Below are 19,591 nucleotides of genomic sequence, written 5' to 3'. Positions count from 1 at the left end.
GGGAGTGAGAAATTGTGAAACATTCATTTAAGTAGTTATAATCCAAACCAAAATACCCGACTCACTCATGAGAGATCAAGTGGCTTGTGACCCACACACCACCACCACAAACCCAAGAGACGTGGCCAACAGCAAAGTCTGACTCTATGCAAATAGGATGAAAGAGAAACTTTAATAAAAATCAAAATTCAAAGCAACATCCCAAACTACAATTTCAAAAGATAGTACTAATTATAAAGATCAAAATGATAAGGTGTTCAAAGAGATCCCAGAACTACACTTTCATACAATAAAACTAATTCTGTTAGATAGTATTCAGTTTATTGAAATGAAAATGCATTAGAATGAAATGATTATATTTTAATTTTTTCAGAGAATGGCATGAAATAGATTGTGAGCATGAATCATTCCAATAAATCAAACATAATATTAATACTGTGTTTGGTTGAAAGATTTGTGAAGAGATTTAAAAAATGAAAGGAAAAAAGTGTGCGAAATTAGGTGAAATGTAAATATATTTTATTCACATTTCACCTTCTTTTTCTATATTCATTTCCAAATCCTTCTTCAAATTTCACAACCAAACACAGCATAATGAGAATGGAGTAATTTTATTTTATGTCATCAAAATGTCAATCTCTTTCTCACTTTTGATCAAACTTTTCTCTATTGGTATTTGGTGAGCTATAAACATAAGATTTTATTTAAGAGTAATTCTATTCGTATACCATATTTTATCTCAAAATGCATCATTTGTTTCGTTTCGATATAAATTTTTAAACAAAAAAATAAATATTTGAAATATTAACTTTTGAACAACACAAATAGTTTTTATTAACATAAAATATGGTATGTCAACAGAATTACTCCTTATTTAAAAGTTTAATTGTTAAAAGAAAAATTAATTATATTAGTTATATATAACGTTCAAGATTCAAATAAATAAATTTAATAGAAACAAAGACTAGAGTTTAATCCTAGACGAAACCACCTCTACCTTGTCTTAAAGATAAGAAGAATGTATTGTGGATCAAAGTCAGTGGATGATGGCCATCATTGGGTGTTTGTCAAATGTCTTTATGGGTTTCACTTTCTTTGGTCTAGGCGTAATTGCCTGTCACACGTTTTTTTTAAAATTTAAAAAGGAAAAGTCATTGAGAAGGTAAGTTAAGGTCAAGTTAAGGTAAGTTAAGGTCAAGTTACACGTTTTTATCTTTTTATCTTTTTTGGGTCACATTAATCAATATCTACTCTTTATTTTTTTTACATATAATACAAAAAAAGTCAAAAAGTGCACTTATTTAGTCTTCCCAAACTTGGCCTAAATCTAGCTATTAATTTAGGAGAGTAGCTTCCCTCCAGTCTTAGATTAGACTGGAGAGTGCTGTTGGACCCGTGAAGATTCATCACGAGTTTCGTTTTGATAATTCGAATCGTTTCAAGATGTAAAATTTGTCGAGTACTATATGTTTGTAAAAAATTATTTTGATCGGATATCGATAACTATGTGATCAAATCAATTTTATATAAAAAAAAAATGGACGGTTAACAAATTAACGATTGACAGAAAACTGATCCGATGAGATAGCTATCGATATCCGATCAATATAATTTTTTACAAGCATATAGTACTCGATGAATTCTACATACTGAAATATTCGAATTATCAAAACGGGACCCGTGATGGGCCCCCACAGACCCAACAACACCCTCCAATCCTAGATCGGACCGGAGGGAAGCTACTCCCTTAATTTAGAGTAATAGTAGAAATCTCAAATGTTTTACTAAATATTTTACATGAGTGTAGGACTCACATGGTATAAATCCTGACCCACATGATATAGATCACATACCCATATAAAATATTTAACAAAATATTTAAAATATCTAAAATTTTTATGTCCTATATTTTAAGATTTAATGATGATGAGCTCCCCATCCGGTAGCCCTCTGGTTTCCCATTGAATAAAATCATACTTTCATTGAGATATAATTTTTTTATTGGAATAATGTTGTGGGTCTATATATAATACAATTTTGTTTGTTTTCAATAAATGTGGTGCGAAATGCTATACAAATTTCACACCTTAGCAATACCTTACTCTTTTTATTTAAACATAAGAAAAAGAAGAAGATAAGGACTTGATCTCTTTCCAACTTTATTAATTAATGAAAAATGTTAGTGTTGATGTATATATGGTATATATTTTTACATATATTAGGTATTAATTTTCTAAATATATTAAGTATTGTCATAATTAAGTTTCTTATAAGATATTATTTCTCATAATTAGATTTCTAGTAGGATATTCTTTCTCAACCTATATATACAGGCCTTCTCTTATGAGAAAAAATTTATTCATTACAATTTATTGACTACAATACATATTATTTCCTCATCTCTCTCTTTACTACACTACTAGAAAACAGGACTTTTGAGTCGGCAGCATGTCGTCGTAAATAGCGTATTTGCAGACGCAAAAACTTTTGCGACGGCGTTTTGATGACAACTCAAGGGACGAAAATGGTGGGGTCGCAAAAAGTTTTTGAGTCGACAATCTATTGACGCAAAAAGTTTCAATTTTTTGAGACGGTAGATTGCCGACTCAAAAAGTGGTTAAATGTTTTAAAAAAATTTAACCCACAATTTTCTCATTAAGGCTCCCAACTTTTGAACACACTCCATTTGGACGATTTGACCCGAAGTCACCGCACTAAGTCCAATTGACCACCATACCTCTTTCAGATATTAAATGAGATATATATTATTTATAGTATATACACTCAATATTAATATAAAAGTATATGTATAAATAAATATATTTATTAAATATAATCAAGTAAATATATATATATATATATATATCTTGGCTATAAATTTTTTTTTTTTTTGCTACGGTATCAGTTGCCAACACAAAAAGGTATAATTTCTTGCGTCGGCACAAATTTGCCGACGCAAAAGGTCTATGCCGACTCAAAAGGTCTATCTTTTGCGTCGGTAAATTGAACCGACTCAAGTAATGCTATCAAATGTTAATTTTTTGTGTCGGCCAACGGTGCTGACGCTAAAGGTTTGGTATTTGAGTCAGTAACTCTGTGCCGTCTCAGCTACCTTTTGCGACGGTAAAATTTGCCGACTCAAAAAACCGACTCCAAAGGCCCTTTCTTTAGTAGTGCTATTCTAATATAGTATCATAGCTATAGGTTAAGTTCTTGGTGTTTTTTGCCTTACCGGCGAGCTATAACCTTGCCTTGGCCACCTACTGGACCTCAATCCATTCCACTGCTTTGCTTCGTGGTGATATCTTCCTCTATCCACTGGTTTATTTCTGCCCTAAATATCTCTTTCATATATGTAACAACCCGAAAATTTAAGTTGTTCCTTAAATTTTATACTAATATTATAGTTGTATGTGATAATATATTATTAAATAAATAATAATAAATACAGAATCTAATTCGGTATTAGATTACCAAATATGGGATTAATTATGGATTATTATTTGGGGCCAAATTAATAAAAATATGGAATTATAATACTAGTTGGGGGCCAAATTAAAGTTAAAGATAGTAAATAAATAAATATAAAAGTAAGAGCAAATAAATAATAATATTGATAACAATAATAATAATAATAAGTGTGGTAGTAAAATAAATAATTAATTTTCTGTTGGTATACGATAGAGTGTAATTTAATTAGGGATTAATTTATTTATATAGTTATATTAGAAAATTGGGCCAAAGTGTAATTATCTTAAATATTTATTAAAGATAAGTATAAATCCATATAATTTATGATCAAATCTGTGGGAGATTTGCTGGCCACGTGTTAGCCAGCTAATGTTCTTACCTCCCTATAGGGGGAGGTGATCAACCGTGGGAAAGAAAAGGAAAAAAAAAAAAGAGAGAGAGAAAGGAAAGAAAAAAGGATAGGGAGAAAAGGAAAGGAAATATGAAGGAAAAGGAGAGCGAAGGAACATCTGTGAGAAGGTAGTAAAAATAAGAAGAAAATAGTAAGGGTCAATATTAAGGTGAGTTATATTATACTTTGAGTTACCATAATATATTTTACGTGTGTTTTGACTTACCATAATTTATTTGTATTTATTTATACAAGTTATGTTCTATAAATTATATAAATATTTTAATTATGTTGATTATTTTTGAACTCCTTTTGTTTAAAATGAAACCCATAGATATGTTTGTTTAACTTTTAAAAAATATTTGACTATGACTTTATAAACAATTATATTTTGTAAGTGCCACCACAGGAGTCTCATGCATTGGGGGACTTAAATAACCATTGACCTCTGTTTGGTCAATTTGTGACCTGCTGTTGTTATGGATCTATTGACCTCTATTCTATGCGAAGCAAAGTGCTATGCAGAGATAAGTGCTACACTATTGTGGGAGCCACCTCTATAATCCGTACGAGCCACCTCTTGAATCTGTAACTCTGTATTGTTATGAATCTATTGACCTCTGTTCTGACTGTCACTCTTGTGACTTCTGTTCTGTTCTGTTCTGTTCTGTTCGGTACCATAGTTATGGTTATTTATTTACATAATCTCAGTTTTGTTACTTAAATGATTATTTGTTCAGACTAAATTATCTTAAATATTTTAATTACATAACTATCCATGGTTATTTTGTGTCCCTTATACTCTTAACATAATATCTCTCACTTTGTCATGTGCTTATAGTTGTTTACCAATTTTTAGGAAACAGTGCAATTCAGAAATAGCTTTTGAAAAATCTTAGATGCAGGGTTGCGGAATAGACACACGTAACACTTTATGATATTTTTCTGTGTAAATATCGATTTTTTTGTCAATAAATTTTGTAATAAAAATAGAAGTTCCGATAATTATTTTGGTGCCCTCACTTAAATATTCTTTATGCTCGCGTTTATTAATTTGTTCAAGAATCAGCCGAAGGTAACCTCAGTTACTGGCCATTACGATACTTAACCATTATGTACGGGAAGCGGGGTCGTGACAAATGGTATCAGAGCAATGGTTTATTAAATAATAAATAAAATAATAAAACAAATCATTATTGGAGCATAGTACACACGCACATTTAAGAAGTATGATAGCGGGTAATTAGTACCTAAATATTATATTTTGTTAGTCGATTTAATTAGATTATAATTTTATATGATTATATATATATATATTAATTTATTTATTTATTTGTGCATAATTTGTAAGGGATATTATATATAATTTATCTTTGTAATAGTAAATGAAGGAAAAGAAACAAAGGGTGTTGGGGTCAAACACCCACTAAAATTATAATATAATTAAATACATATAATTTCCAGTTTAGTATTCAAAAAAAAATTTATTTCAACTTTTTAAAAGTGAGTTCAAATTATAAAGATACTAATTTTAAAATTATTTTCGTCAATGGAAAGTTCACGGATAAAAAAAATGGGAGTTCATCTCAAATTCCTTCAATTCCTGCATATGATTCTGTCATTTCATTTACAGTCGCTTGTTTAATTGTATTCTCATTTTATTTTATTTTTTATTTCTTTTCAAAAACAAAACTAATGAAAAGTTTTTAAAGTCACTGATTGTTTCACATTTTAGTTCAAAACAATTATTGACAAATAGACGGTGAGTTGTTTCTGGTAAAGTTTTTTTTTTTTAGGTAATATTTTCTATCAGATTAATCATATAATATATATTTATCAGAGTGCGCAGCGGTTAGTTTACACATATGACAAATTTCGAGGACGAAATTTTTAAAAGGAAGGAAGATTGTAACAACCCGAAAATTTAAGTTGTCCTTTAAATTTTATACTAGTATTATGGTTGTATGTGATAATATATTATTAAATAAATAATAATAAATATAGAATCTAATTTGGCATTGGATTATCAAATTAAGGATTATTATTTGGGCCAAATTAATAGAAATATGGAATTATAATTGTCACGACCCGCTCCCCGTATCCAAAGGTTAAGTATCGTGATGGCCAGTAACTGAGGTTACCTCCGACCAATTCTTAAACAAATTCATAAACGCGAACAGAAATAATATTCAAGTGAGGGTACCAAAATAATCATCGGAGCTTCTATTTTTATTACAAAATTTATTGACCAAAAAGGTTTCGATATTTACATATAAAAACATTATAAAAGTACTGTGTGTGTCTATTCCGCAGCCCCGCATCTAAGACTTTTCAAAAACTGTTTCTGACTTGCATTGTTTCCTGAAAATTGGTAAACAGCTATAAGCACATGATAAAGTGAGAAATATTATGCCAAAAATATAAGGGACACAAAATAACCATGGATAGTTATGTAACTAAAATATTTAAGATAACTTAGTCTGAACAAATAATCATTTAAGTAGCAAAACTGAAATTATGTAAATAAATAACCATAACTACGATATTGAACAAAACAGAACAGAGGTCACAGAAGTGATAGTCAAAACAGAGATACAGATTCAAGAGGTAGCTCGTACGGATTATAGAGGTGGCTCCCACAATAGTGTAGCACTTATCTCCGCACAGAACAGAGGTCAATAGATCCATAACAATAGAGAGCCACAAAGTGGTTAAACAGAGGCCAATGGTTATTTAAGTCCTCCAAGGCGTACAACTCCTGTGATGGTACTTACAAAACATAATTGTTTATAAGGTCATTGTCAAATGTTTTTTAAAATACAAACAAACATATCCATGGATTTCATTTTAAACAAGTAGAGTTCAGAAAATAATCCATATAATTGAAATATTTATAAAACATAACTTGTATTAATATAACTAATAAAATATAACTTATATAAAATAAATTATGGTAAGTTAAAATATACGTAAAATATATTATGGTAACTCAAGATATAATATAATTTATCTTAATGTTTATTCTAACTTTAACATTTCGCTCACTGTGACCCACTAAATATTCCAAACTAAACCTAAAGTTTTATATATAAAAAACAAACATTTAGAGAGGAGAGAGAGGGAGACTTAGAGAGTTTGGGATTGGTGATAAGGATGACACGGCTCAACACATCTATATATATATACATAGTAAAGAAAGCTTAGACGACAAGACACTTGCGGGGGCACGCAAGTTGTTATACGAAAAATGTTATATTTCAGTATATTTTGGTCTAAGAAAAATATAGATAAAATTATAATAAAAATATCATAATACTCGGAAAATAATTTCGAATAATAATATAAAGTTAAAATTATTTTTTTTTCAAATCATTTATAATTAAATAATATTAGTATAAAGAATAATTAGAAATTTAGATTGTTACAATAATATTAGTTTGGGGCCAAATTAAAGTTAAAGATAGTAAATAAATAAATATAAAAGTAAGAGTAAATAAATAATAATAATAATAATAATAATAATAATAATAATAATAATAATAATAATAATAAGTGTGGTAGTAAAATAAATAATTAATTTGCTATTGGTATACGATAGAGTGTAATTTAATTAGAGATTAATTTATTTATATAGTTGTATTAGAAAACTGGGCCAAAGTGTAATTATCTTAAATATTTATTAAAGATAAGTATAAATCTATATAATTTATGATCAAATCTGTGGGAGGATTCGCTGGCCACGTGTTAGCCAGCTAATGTTCTCACCTCCCTATAATAGGGAGGAGGTGATCAACCGTGGGAAAGAAAAGGGAAAAAAAAAGAGAGAAAGAAAGGAAAAGAGGATAGTGAGAAAAGGAAAGGAAATAGGAAGGAAAATGAGAGCGGAGGAACATCCGTGAGAAGGTAGTAAAAATAAGAAGAAAATAGTAAGGGTCAATATTAAGGTGAGTTATATTATATTTTGAGTTACCATAATATATTTTACGTATGTTTTGACTTATCATAATTTATTTGTATTTATTTTATACAAGTTATATTTTATAAATCATATAAATATTTTAATTACGTTGATTATTTCTGAACTCCATTTGTTTAAAATGAAACGCATAGATATGTTTGTTTAACTTTTAAAGAATATTTGATTATAACCTTATAAACAATTATGTTTTGTAAGTACCACCACAGGGAGTCTCATACCTTGGGGGACTTAAATAACCATTGGCCTCTGTTTGGTCACTTCGTGACCTGCTGTTGTCATGGATCTATTGACCTCTGTTCTATACGGAGCAAAGTGCTGTGCAGAGATAAGTACTACACTATTGTGGGAGCCACCTCTATAATCCTTACGAGCCACCTCTTAAATCCGTAACTCTGTATTGTTATGAATCCATTGACCTCAGTTCTGACTGTCACTCCCGTGACTTCTGTTCTATTTTGTTCGGTACCGTTATGGTTATTTATTTACATAATCTTAGTTTTGTTACTTAAATGATTATTTGTTCAAACTAAATTATATTAAATATTTTAATTACATAACTATCCATGGTTATTTTGTGTCCCTTATACTCTTGGCATAATATTTCTCACTCTGCCATGTGCTTATAGCTGTTTATCAATTTTCAGGAAACAGTGCAATTCAGAAATAGCTTTTGGAAAATCTTAGACGCCGGGCTGCGGAATAGACACATACAACACTTTATGATATTTTTCTGTGTAAATATAGGCCTTTTTGGTCAATAAATTTTGTAATAAAAATAGAAATTCCGATGATTATTTTGGTACCCTCATTTAAATATTATTTTCGCTCCCGTTTATTAATTTGTTCAAGAATCGACCGGAGGTAATCTCAGTTACTGACCATCACGATACTTAACCCTTGGGTACGGGGTGCGGGTTGTGACAATATATATATATATATATTTGCTCGCAATCTTTTTTTTTTTTTTTTTTTGTTTTTGCTCCACTTTGTCTTTCTCTCTGTTTCAACCTCAAATAGGTTTCTGTCTTCAAAACTATTTGAGTTTGAGGGGGGTATTATACCTATATCATTGTGAGCAGGGTTATACACCATGTGAACCACCCAAGCCACTCATTTTGGTGCACCACCCAAGCCGCCTTATCTGGTGCACAATTCAATTGTCCCCTCTGGCGCACAACCCAAGCCACCCCCTTTGGTGCACAATCCAAGTGAACCACCCAAGCCGCCTTTTTTGGCGCACCACCTAAGCCATCCCTTCTGGCGCACAACCCAAACTGCCCATTTTGGCGCACAATCCAAGTCGTTCCCTGGCGCACTCAGTTATCTGTCGCCATTATTGTTCAGCACCACGTCATAAGTTATGTGTGTGTCATGCTTGCTAGTTTAACATCCAGTTCTCTACATTGGTTGAGCATGACCCCTCTAAATTGTCTCGACATTGATTTCGGTTAACTAATCTCTAAAACGATCCGGCATGACTCCATAAACTGTCCCGACATTAATACCAGTTAGCTCCTACAACGGTCTGGCATGACCATAAATTGTCTCCCGACATTAGCTCCAGCCTTCGATCTCAGCATTAGTTCTAATTAGTTTCTATATCGGTCCAACATGACTTTAAACTGTTCTGGCATTAGTTTCAACCAGTTCTTACAATGGTCCGACACAACCATAAATTGTCTCCCGGCATTAGTTTTAATCTCTAATCTATTTCAAGCACCCTTGAGCTCCCATTCGGATTTTGCAATATATTTGTCTTCTATTTTATTTAGTTTTATTTCATGTTTTAGTTTCTCTTTCTAAATTCAAGATGTTTATCCTCCTTGAGTTTAAGGGGGGATATTAATGTATATATGGTATATATTCTTACATATATTAGGTATTGATTTCCTAGATATATTAGGCATTGCCATAATTAGGTTTTTATAAGATATTCTTTCTCATAGTTAGATTTTTAGTAGGATACTCTTTCTCAGCCTATATATATAGGCCTTCTATTGTAAGGAAAAATTCATTCAATACAATTCATTGATTACAATACATATTATCCCCCCCTCTTTTTCTCTTTCTCTCTTTCTCTCTATCTCTGTCTCTGTCTCTCTTTCTCTCTCTACTATTCTAACAACTAGGAATCCTAAAAGTTTTATTAAATATTCTACCAACTCCGTTAAATACAAATTCAGGCAATCCAGGTGAACGTAAAACAACTTGTTTCGTTACACAGTCTATGGTAGCATGGTATTTTGTTAACCAGTCAATTCCCAAAATTTCATCGAAATGATTAATATTCAAAGGTAGTAAATCAATATACAAAAGTACATCCCCAATAACAATCTCACATGCAGGATACACATAAGCACAAGTCATGGATCCCCCAGCAGGTGAAGATACAGCTAACAAATAGTCCATGGGTTCCAGTGGTCTATTTAATTTTCGTGAAAAAGCATGCGAGACAAATGAATGTGTAGACCCCGAATCAATCAGAATATAAGCATTTTTGGGCACAGATTGAGAGTATACCTGACACAACTGTCTCGGTGTTCTACATGTCTCCCAGTACAAGTGCAAACACCCGGTCTTGTCTTAAAGGCTCCTTTCCAGTGGCTTTGGGGTTGGGTTTTGGTGTAACAGTTGATGCTGCGGCACTAGCTGCAGCCTTACTATTGCCTTGAGATGTGGAAGGGCAATCTTTAACCATGTGGTCCACCTTGCCACACCTATAACATGCACCAGAAATTATGTAGCAAACTCCCTTATGCCTTTTGCCGCATTCAAAGCAAGGTGGTATGAAACTGTTTCCCTGACTAGAACTGTTTGTTGACCCTGTATTCTGTTTCTTATTTAGTGAGTTATTTCGGCCCTTTTTGAAATTGAAGCCTCGCCTCTTACCGCGCCATTCAGTCACCGGTGACTTAGTCTGTTGCAATGCAGTGATATTTGCCTCGGCCATAATTGCTTGGTCAAGGACATCCACATATTTGAGTAGTTTCAAAACATTAATCCGATCGAGTATCTCAACATTAAGTCTGCCCTCAAATTTCCTGGCCTTTTTATAATCAGTATCAACCATGTGTGGTATATATCGGGCGAGTTCAGTGAACTTAGATTCATATTCTGTTACTGACATGGTACCTTGTTTCAACTGTTCAAACTCAGTTACTTTGCGGTCTCGAACACATTGGGGAAAATATTTTTCAAAAAAAGATTCTTTAAAAGCATTGTTGGTGTCACGGACGAGCATCCACCACCGTCTAGCCTCCTCTTGTAAAGTGAAGGTAGCCAGTAACACTTTGTGTGCTTTAGAACACGGAAATACTTCAGACAACTTTTCGATTTCTAAAACCCATGCTTCGGCCTTTAGCGGTTCAAGGCCTCTTTGGAATGATGGTGGCTTCATTTTGTTGAAGTTCTGTGTCAAGGAAATTACATCATCATGAACATTCGGTTTCGGTTGTACTGGAGGAGGTAGGGCCTGTTGGTTCTGTTGTTACCTTAAGCCCTCAGTCAACAGTTCAATTGTTCTTTTTAACCTTGTCATTCTTGCCTCAGATGATTCAGATTCATCGGCATTTCTTGCATTCTCCATTTCACTATAGGCAATATGGTAATAATAAACATATGAAGTTGCTGACTTACGCACATTAGCACATATATTCATATCATGGCCACACACACTTTCTCATGCTCATGCAATGCCCTAATTACGTTTTTAGGACATCCTATAGCTCATTTGGACACGTGTGTGCCGTATAACTCGTGCTCTAATACTACTCTGTCACGACCCAAACCCGCCCCTATGGGTTTAGCATCGCAACCGGCCAGTAATCCGTGATTACCAAAGGCCTGTTTAACAGTAATGACAGTAATACAGAGTAAGGGGCTGGCAGAAGTCAAACAGTAAATAAAAGATGTCCAATGAGCTGTGAAAACCTGAATGCAAAAAGACTTTTATACACAAGCCACATTCATAACCAAAACATATATACATACGTCATATATACATAGCATCTGGGTTAGAGACCAAATCCCTTCAACGTAACTGTACAGTTGGGAAGTCTCATTCATCTATTACAAAACAGAGACAGAATGGTGAATCTGGAACACCCCAAAACGGCCTTAGCGTGAACGGACTCGGAACCTCGAAGTGAGGCACAATGGTTGGCTCGACAAAATGAGAGCTTAGCTCGACGCTCCTAGCTCTGGTCCGGTACCTGGACACCTACATATAAATATAAACAGTGAACTAAAGGCCAGTGAATAACATATGCGTAAAGGGGTTAAGAATGAATGTCCTTTCATTAATTAAAACAGTAATTTGCATCAGTAAATCAGTTATTCAATCAGTGGCTCATATTTCATGCCATATCAGTCGTTTAGAATTCATAATAGTCATACGTGGTACGTCCAATAGCAAAACAGTACAGTAGGTCTTAATAGACCGAACAGTCAGTTGATGGCCATCATCACAGTAAACAGTAGTAGTTCCAAACATTGGAACTGACAGAGATCTCTGTAACAGTACAATAACAGTAAATTGCTATGGATGCCACGAATACAGTTTACAAATAGGACAGACATTCATTCAGTAAGTAATGTCATTTCAGAAAGTAGTACAGTCACTCGTTCAGAAATAATTATAATTGAACGTATTTTTACAACATTGTTACTCACAGAGTACTAGGCTATAGACAGGTTAGTCAGCGTCCTCGGGTGCCAACCCTACACAGTTGCAGAATGAACACATACTAAGTTACACACTTGGGATTAATAACTTAGCCCCTTAACTTGACTCGGTGTGGTTCTATAACATTATCCTCATTAAGATGCCTTAAACATGGCTTAGGAATACCTAGGATGGAATGAGGATGCAAAAATGTGCTTTAAAACACTTTTCAAATTTTTTACTGAGATAGGGGTCTCGTTTGAGCGTGGCTTTCTACGCTCGAGCGAGCGTACCAAAACAGAGGGGGTCGCTCGAACGTGGACTCCCTTGCTCAAGCGGTCTGTAAAAAACACATGAAAAGTACTGGATGTTGAAAATCCTCGCTTGATGCTCGCTCGAGCGTAGGTCTTGTCGCTCGAGCGTGCGTTTGCACACGCAAAGAACCTGAGAGCTTGCAATCTACGCTCGAGCCAACATTTCGTCGCTCGAGCGGAGCCCCGAACACAAGGTGGTCGCTCGAGCGTAGAAGCCAAAATCTGGAATTTCCAAATTTGCTCTCAAAGCTCAAACCAAGAATCAAACATATCAAAACTCATCCTTTTGGGCCAATTTTCTGAAAAACACTTAGAAACCCAATATACAACATGTTTCAAAGATCATTTTATGAAATCAAACCCAAAGGTGTGACAATTGAACACAATTTTGAATGAAACTTGAAGAATAATGCAAGAACATCACATGCATGAGCTCCTATGAACTCTAATGCTCTAAAACATAATCAAATGCAAGCTTCAACTTTAAAACATGGTGAATTCTTGAACCACAACTAAAATATGAACATGCATGTGAGGATTTCATGAAAACAACCTCAAAATTTTATGATATGGACATGCATGTATGAATTAATTAAAGTTCCTTGAACTCTAGCTCAATTAACCCATGAATTCACCTATTTCATGTGTAGACAAGTTCTAGATGGCTCAATGACAAGATCAAGGGGTTGAGCTCTTACCTAAACTCCTTAATTAAGCTTTACTTAAGCAAAGTTCTTGAGCAATTCAACAATTCTTCAAAATTTCCTCAATTTCTTCTAATTCTCCAATCTAATTTTCTTGTTGAACTCAATTTCTCCCAACTCACTCTCTCTCACGGTTTTGCCAAGAAGATGGATGAAGAAATGATGTAAAACTAAGCTCCAAACAATAACTCTAAAGGTGCCCCACCTAATGGCAAAGATGTAATAACCTATACTCAATTAATCTAGCATTATTTAATCTAATTTAATTATTCTAAATCAAATTTTAATTAAACCTACCATAAAATCCTATAAATCCTAATTAGCATATAACATTAATCAATTATTGATTCGATTGTCGATAAGGCCTTCAATTTGCAATTCGAAATTAAAACATGAATAGATCATTTAATGACAAACAGATAGAAATGCAATTAAAGCAACACACTCATGCAAACAGATTAGGATTTCATTCTAATCAATTACTTATCATGCTCAACCACAGTTTAACACTAATCAGAGGTGAGGGTTGTCACAGTCTTCCCTCCTTAAAAGAGTTTGGTTCTCCAAACTCGGATTACCTTCATTTTGGAAGAACACTGGGTCCAGGGGGAACAATTCAGGATATCTTTTCATCATATCGTCTTCCCTTTCCCAAGTGGCATAAATGCCACCATGGTTTTGCCAATCCACTTTCACTAACGGAATTTCTTTATTTCTCAACTTCTTGATTCGTCGGTTGATAATCTAAATAGGTCGTTCTTCATAAGTGTAGTCATCGCTCAGTACCATACGAGTAGGCTCAATAACATGGAAGGGATCTCGGAGATAATCCCTCAACATTGAAATATGGAAGACGTTATGCAAGTGCTCCATTTCCGGAGGAAGTGCTACTTGATACGCCACTGGATTAATTTTTTCAATGATTTCATACGGCCTAACATACCTCGATGCTAGCTTACCCTTAGCCCCAAAACGAGTCTGACCTTTTATTGGTGTCACTTTAACAAAAACATGGTCACCTACTTCGTATTCCCTGTCTCGCCTTCGGACATCCGCATAAATTTTCTGTCGGCTTTGTGCGGTTTTCAATCTTTGTTTAATCAGTTTCATCTTTTCGGTAGTCTCATGTACAATTTCAGGCCCAAGCAAAGGCCCATCTCCAACTTCTGCCCAGCAAATAAGAGATCGGCATTTTCTGCCATATAAAGCCTCGAAAGGCGCCATACCAATGCTCGAGTGAAAACTGTTGTTGTAGGAGAATTCAGCTAAAGGTAAATGATTTTCCCAATTTCCTTGGAAATCAAGAACACACATACGTAGTAAGTCGTCCAGAGTCTAGATGGTTCTTTCTAATTGGCCATCAGTCTGAGGATGGCATGCACTACTCAGTCTCAATTCGGTACCCAATGCTGTTTGCAGACTTTGCCAGAATCTCGATGTAAACTTCGAATCCCTATCGGAAACAATAGACACAGGCACTCCATGCAGTCTGACAATCTCATCAATATAAATTGTAGTCAATTTGTCCGCATTATAAATTGTTTTGACAGGTAAGAAGTGAGCAGATTTAGTCAATCGATCAACAAAAATCCAAATTAAGTCCATACCTTTACCGGAGCGAGGCAGTCTAACAATGAAATCCATAGTAATATGTTTCCATTTCCACTCCGGTATTAGTAAGGGCTGAAATAAGCCTGCGGGTCGTTGATGTTCGGCTTTAACTTGTTGGCAATGTAGACATTTCGACACGAAGTCAGCAATCTCTTTCTTCATTCCTGGCCACTAGAAGTTAAGTTTCAGGTCTTGGTACATTTTTGTGTTTCCTGGATGGATGGAAAGTTTTGAATTGTGGCCTTCTTGCAAAATTCGCCTTTTCAGTTCAGAATCATTTGGTACACACAATCTTCCTTGAAATTTCAATACATTGCTTTCAAATTTAAAGTCCGACCTTGGTTTGGATTCCCATTCATCAATGATTTTCTTCAAGAAGTCATCTAGGTGTTGTTTCTCTTTAATCTCCTCAATGAGAGCCGGTTGAGCAGAAATAATAGCCAATGTTCCACCTTATTCTCGCAAAACAATCTCAACTTCGAATTTCTCAAGATCACATAGTAGCTCTTTCTGTCCGGTAAGTAAACAGGCCAAATTTCCAATTGATTTCCGACTCAGTACATCAGCAACGGTGTTAGCTTTCCCCGCATGGTACAAAATTTGCAAGTCATAGTCCTTTATCAGTTCTAACCATCTCCGCTACCTCATATTCAACTCTTTCTGTGTAAAGAAATATTTCAGACTCTTGTGATCTGTGTACACTTCACATGTTGCCCCATATAAATAGTGGCACCAAATTTTCAATGCGAATACCACTACAGCAAGTTCCAAATCATGAGTGGGGTAGTTCTTTTCATGTGGTCTCAGTTGTCGGGAAGCATACGTAATAACTTTACTATTCTGCATTAATACACATCCCAAACCTTTATAAGAAGTATCACTAAAAATAGTAAATCCATCTGTACCTGAGGGTAGGGTAAGAATCGGTGCAGCCACAAGTCGAGTCTTTAATTCTTGGAAGGCTGATTCTCTCTGATCGGTCCAGTCAAATGATATCCCATTTTGAGTCAATTGAGTCAATGGTAGAGCGATTTTGGAGAAATCTTTCACAGACCTTCTGTAGTACCCGGCTAAACCCAAGAAACTCCGGACTTCAGTAACATTAGTCGGTCTAGGCCAATTCACCAATGCTTCAATCTTTTGTGGGTCAACTGAGATGCCATCTTTACTAATCACATGTTCCAAAAACATCACATTATCAAGCCAAAATTCACATTTTGTTAGTTTTGCATACAGTTTCTGTTCTCTTAAGGTCTATAAAGTAATTCTCAAATGACGTTCATGTTCTTCCATACTCTTGGAATAAATCAAAATGTCATCTATAAAAACAATCACAAATTCATCGAGAAATGGTTTGAAAATTCTGTTCATAAGATCCATAAATACAGCAGGTGCATTAATAACTCCGAAAAGCATAACAAGAAATTCATAATGTCCGTACCTAGTTCGGAAGGCAGTCTTTTCAATGTCCTTTGTTTTGACTTTTAACTGGTGGTATCCGGATCTAAGGTCAATTCTGGAGAAAACTTGAGCACCCTGTAATTGGTCAAATAAGTCATCAATACGAGGCAATGGGTACTTGTTTTTCACTGTTATCTTGTTCAATTCACGGTAGTCAATACAAAGCCTTAATGGGCCGTCTTTCTTTTTCACAAATAGAACTGGTGCGCCCCACGGTGAAGTACTGGGCCTGATGAACTTTTTATCTAACAATTCTTGCAGCTGAATTTTCAGTTCTTTCAATTCGGTAAGTGCCATTCTGTACGGAGCTTTAGAAACTGGCTGTGTTCCCGGTAACATTTCAACAGTGAACTCTATCTCCCTATCAATCAAATCCCATGGCAGATCATCTGGAAAAACATCAGGGAATTCTCTGACTATAGGAATACTGTCCACATTAGCTTTAATATCAGCAGGTACAGTCAATATGCAACATAAATACCCTTTGCACCCCTTTTTAATTAGTTTGAAAGCTTTCATGGACAAAATCAGATATGGGGGAGGTACTACACCAACTCCGTTAAATAGAAATTCAGGCAATCCAGGTGGACAAAAGATAATTTGTTTCGTTACACAGTCTATGGTAGCATGGTATTTTGTTAACCAGTCAATTCCCAAAATTACATCGAAATGATCAATATTCAAAGGCAGTAAATCAATATACAGAAGTACATCTCCAATAACAATCTCACATGCAGGATACACATAAGCATAAGTCATGGATCCCCCAGCAGGTGAAGATACAGCTAACAAATAGTTCATGGGTTCCAGTGGTCTATTTAATTTTCATGAAAAAGCATGCGAGACAAATGAATGTGTAGACCCCGAATCAATCAGAATATAAGCATTTTGGGCACAGATTGAGAGTATACCTGACACAACTGTCTCGGTGTTCTGCACGTCTCCTGGTACAAGTGCAAACACCCGGCCTTGCCTTAAAGGCTCTTTTCCAGTGGCTTTGGGGTTGGGTTTTGGTGTAACAATTGATGTTGCGGCACTAGCTGCAGCCTTACTATTGCCTTGAGATGTGGAAGGGCAATCTTTAACCATGTGGCCCACCTTGCCACACTTATAACATGCACCAGAAATTCTGTAGCAAACTCTCTTATGCCTTTTGCCGCATTCAGAGCAAGGTGGTATGGAACTGTTTCCCTGACTAGAACTGTCTGTTGACTCTGTATTTTGCTTCTTATTCAGTGAGTTATTTCGGCCCTTTTTGAAATTAAAGCCTCGCCTCTTACCCCGCCATTCGGTCACCGGTGACTTAGTCTGTTGCAATGCAGTGATATTTGCCTTGGCCATAATTGCTCGGTCAAGGACATCCACATATTTGAGTAGTTTCAAAACATTAATCCGATCGAGTATCTCGACATTAAGCCTGCCCTCAAATTTTCTGGCCTTTTTATAATCAGTATCAACCATGTGTGGCGCATATCGGGCGAGTTCAGTGAACTTAGATTCATATTCTGCTATTGACATGGTACCTTGTTTCAACTGTTCAAACTCAGTTACTTTGCGGTCTCGGGCACACTGGGGAAAATATTTTTCAAAAAAAGATTCTTTAAACTGAGCCCAAGTCATAGCATTGTTGGTGTCACGGACGCGTATCCACCACTGTCTAGCCTCCTCTTGTAAAGTGAAGGTAGCCAGTAACACTTTGTGTGCTTCAGAACAAGGAAATACTTCAAACAACTTTTTGTTTTCTAAAACTCATGCTTTGGCCTTTAGCGGTTCAAGGCCTCCTTGGAATGATGGTGACTTCATTTTGTTGAACGTCTGTGTCAAGAAAATTACATCATCATGAACATTCGATTCCGGTTGTACTGGAGGAAGTGGGACCTGTTGGTTCTGTTGTTGCCTTATGTAACAACCCTCATACTGTTTACTGATTAAGGACTGATCGATTACCGATAATCACCGATTACTGCTAAACGGAACTGATAACTGACTGATAATCGAACTGAATGAAATACTGAACTGACTGGCTGAAATTGAAACTGAATTGACTGAGTATATGTTAGTTAATTGCATTCTATCTGTTTGATTGTCTGATTATCTGTTCATGTTTATATGTTTAAACTGCTAATTGAAGGCCTTATCGGCGGCCGAATTAGAAACCGATTGATGTTCCGTGACCCTCATAACTAATGTGATTTTATGGTATATTTATCTGAAAACTGATTAGGTATGATTAAATTAGATTAAAATAAGCCAATTAAAGAGTTTACCATATTTACCATTTTGCCACTATCTCATATACACACACTTGAGCCTTATACTTGAATCAAAACACATTTGCTCAGCCATTTTCTTGTGCTTAACCGACCAAGAGAGGGAGAGGGAGAGAAATTGAGTTCTACCTTGTGAATTGCTTGGAAATTAAAGGAATTGGAACATAGGTTGCAAATTTAACTTCCACACCTTGTAACTAAAGCTCTAGGTAAGGAATTCAACCCCTCTTTGTAATGTGTTTGAGCTCATTCATGTTAGATTCTTGAGCCTCTAGTGATTCAAGTCTAGAATTGGTTCATTGTGTTGATTTGGAACTCATTTCATGCATGCATGTTTGTAATGTAGATATTTGAGTTGTTTCCATGGCAAAAGGTTACATGCATGTCCATCTTTTGGTCATACCCCATGAATTCATCATGTTCTTGAAGAAATGAGTCCATTTGAACAAGCTTTGAAGATTTAATTTGGTTTGAAACTCATGCATGACATGTTTGAATGTTGTTCTTGAAAATGGGTTTGAATGTGGTTTTAATTGACTCACCTTTGGGGCTTGAATTCATAAATTGAGCTTTGAAACTTGTTATACATTGAATTTAATGATGTTTTCCAGAATTTGGGCCCAAGAGGTCGAGTTTGGAGTGGTTGAATGCTTGGTTTGAGCTTGGGAGGCAGATCTGGAAATTCCAGATTTGGCTTCCTCGCTCGAGCGAAGGATTCCCCGCTCGA

The sequence above is a fragment of the Camellia sinensis genome, chromosome 4 (assembly GCF_055761805.1).
Source record: "Camellia sinensis isolate YWXY chromosome 4, ASM5576180v1, whole genome shotgun sequence".
In the NCBI taxonomy this organism is placed as follows: domain Eukaryota; kingdom Viridiplantae; phylum Streptophyta; class Magnoliopsida; order Ericales; family Theaceae; genus Camellia; species Camellia sinensis.
Note: the sequence above shows the minus strand (reverse complement) of the source record.